Below are 3,321 nucleotides of genomic sequence, written 5' to 3' on the forward strand. Positions count from 1 at the left end.
TCAGGATGTAGAAAACCTGGACTGTGGACAGATTTCCACATGTGCAGATCTCAGGTACGGCAGGAGTGTAGCAAAAGTCAGCTGTAAAAAGCCTAAAGTGGAGTGACAGGACAATTCCTACTGAGGATCAACACGTGTCAGAAACAGCAGGATGCTACAACAACATGAGCCTCCTCACTACTGTGACCAAAAGCAACCTCTGAGCTGTGGAGCCCAGCAGGAGGAAACTGCTCAGAAGATGGATGCTAATATCACTGTGGCTGCTGAGAGTCATCTCACTGCTGTTTGAATCTGTCAATCATTGGAGATTTTAGGAGCATGCACACCTTTAGTTGTTCTCTTTGTGTAGGTTATGATGTCTGAACATGATGGACACTTTGATTCTCACTGTTACTTTACCTTCTTATCTGTTTCAGGGTTCCCCACTGGAGCATTTGTTGGTGGTGTTATTGTTGGTGCTGTTGTGATTGGTCTACTGGTGTTTGGAATCATGAAACTACGAGGTAATGAAGTTTTGAATAATGTTTTTAATAATTTTGTTAAAATAATTTCATTTAATGTGGATTTTTATAACATATTAATAACAAGCAGAAAACGCTGAACTGTTTATATCTGTCACATTTGTTCTGATCTTCTTGGACTTTAAGCTTTCTGTTGGCACACGTACAAAATCAGTCAACAAGATTTGAGTGCTTTTATGAATAAATATTTTGTTTTTCTGATTGTATCAGTTCATATATATTTTAAATGGAGGACTCGAACGCTATGAGAAGTTAATTATGTCTTAATATTTAATTCAAATGTCACAAATACATGAAATGCAGTTCATGTGTTTATTAACCAAATGAATCATCTTTAAATCTTTAACATAATTGTGTTTTCTCTCCTGCAGGAAGGAGTGCTGTTGTTTAACAAACCAATCAACATAATCAACTTGAGACTTTCCCGCTTGATTAGATGCCTTGAACTTTGCTGCTGAAGTGTGTGTGCTCTTGTATCTTTTGATTTTTGTGAGGATCAGTTTGAGTTTTAAACCAAAACAGTGAAAACATTTTTGGAGCATTTTGTCCTCATTGATCCAAAGGCTGGTTTTTAAGTTGAGGTCTGGTTTTAGAGTTAAAGATAGAAACAGACGACTGTATAAACCTGTTAACTTTAAGATGAAGCTTCCTGTCTTACTGCAGAAGGACCAGGAGGGGGCAGTGTAGCTCACAACATGATATCAAATAGAAAACACTGAAATACCCAAAAAACAGAGAACAGAACAGTTTCAGCTGCCTGAACCTCAAAGAGATTAAAACCTTTATAATGTGACTTGTAGCTTGACCATTCTAACATTATTAATAAATATCAATGAATAATGAGAACTGTTGTAGTTGTGATGGACTACATTTGATCTCTGATCCTCAGCTGAAATAAACAACCATCGTAGTCAGTCACACTTTAAAAGAGAAAGTAGAAATGTGTGCCAGCGGTGGTCCGGTTGGATCCCTGCTGCTCCTGTCATCATGTCAAAGTGTCCTTGAACTAAACACTGAACCCCAAATGACTCCTGATGTTCAGACCTGCAGCCTGCATGCTAGCTGGCTGCCATCAGTGTGTTTGTGAGTGTTAATGAGTGAATGAGAGGAACATTTTAAAGCACGCTGGATAAAAGCAGCATATAAATGCATCCATTTATCAAATATTATCATACTGCTCTTAAAGATCCTCACTGAGTCAGGCTGCACTGAAATAAAACCTGCTGTTAAGCTTTGAATAATGTCAATATTTTGCAGCTAAAATCAATCAAATGTGACTTTTCTATATTTAGAATAATCATGTGTTATTTCTTCGTATTTGTTAATGTGCTCAGCCAGAATCAGTCAGGTACAGTTTCATACTGAACTATAAACTGTTGTTGACTGCGATATTTGAATTGAGCTGAAAGTTCATGTATGTTTATGTTGTTTATGTTGCACTTGCAGGGTTTCATGTCATTTCAGGCTCTTCTTTTCTATTCAATCATTTGAATAAAACATGAAAAATGTCAAACTGTATGTTGTGACTGATTTGAATGTTTCTGTCTGTTCAAACTTTGATAAGAGAAACAAAAGTGATGAAGTGTGTGAAGATAAAGCTCTGATCAGAGGGAGGATGTTCACATGTCATTTGTGCTGTTCTTGTGCACAATTCATGAGTCATAGTAGTTAATATACAGCAGGACAATGAAGTTCAACCATGGTCCAGATGTTTCCAGCTGTGTTTTTTGGGGGCTGATGTTGTACAGACACGGTGAAAACCTGTTTTTACATGTTTTAGTTTGTATAAAACAGTTTTATGGTTGTATCTGAGGTGTCATCATTCTCATCAGTAACCCACACACAATAAACAGTGGCCTGCTTCATTTATGGTTGAAGCTGAAGTGCTGTTATTGACACAGATGTGTTGTGGTCAGATAGGACACATTATGGGATGTACCTGTATGAGTGTAGAAGAGGTTACAAGCTCTTATTTATTGGGATGTAGGTGAGCCTTGTGTTTATATTGTTATCTACTGCACATTTATGACGAGTCCTGTCAAACATTTGATGCAGTCTATAAAAGGACAAACTTCAGCTTTCATTAGGGGCCAAATATTAGTATTGGAGGACCAGATTTGCCCTGCGGGCCGCTGTTTACCAACCACTGACGCTTTTATTGTGACAGGGCTGTGCCGGATGTGCTGCTGGTGTTGAATCCGAGGAACCGAAAGTGTTGTTGGATGAAGCAGTGAGGCTGTGAGGAGCGGCTAAAGCTTCGTTATATAGAGATGTTAAAGTGATGTTTGATCTCCAGGTGACGCAGACAGCTATGGAGCTTCTTCCTCTCGTGTGTGTCTCTCTCCTGACTTGGTCTGGAACAACGTTTGCTGCTGAAAACGGTGAGAAAACCAATCACTTCCACTGATAATCACACTGAATGACATTTATTCATTGTACATCAGCTGCATACAGTCTTATAATAGACCTACTCAGAGTTTAGATGTTTATCATCATTTAGGATGTCATACTGTTATAAGAGGGGTTAATACCTTTATATGTGACGTCATGACAGCTGCAGGGTGTTGTCTCCATCCTGTCATGAGGATCCATCAAAATAGTCTGAGATGAAATCTACAATCAACTACTCAGTTCATCGTTGCAGCTCTATTCAAATTAAATTGTCAATATATAGATTATGCCTATACGGCTTCATAAATAGATTTTTTTCATTTGCATCTTCTTTGTTAGCTTGTTAAGTAGTCTTTAAACACATGGCAGCAGGTGTTTAGATGTTATAAACACTGAGGTGGTATAGCTC

The sequence above is a fragment of the Scomber japonicus genome, chromosome 3 (genome assembly GCF_027409825.1).
Source record: "Scomber japonicus isolate fScoJap1 chromosome 3, fScoJap1.pri, whole genome shotgun sequence".
Taxonomy (NCBI): domain Eukaryota; kingdom Metazoa; phylum Chordata; class Actinopteri; order Scombriformes; family Scombridae; genus Scomber; species Scomber japonicus.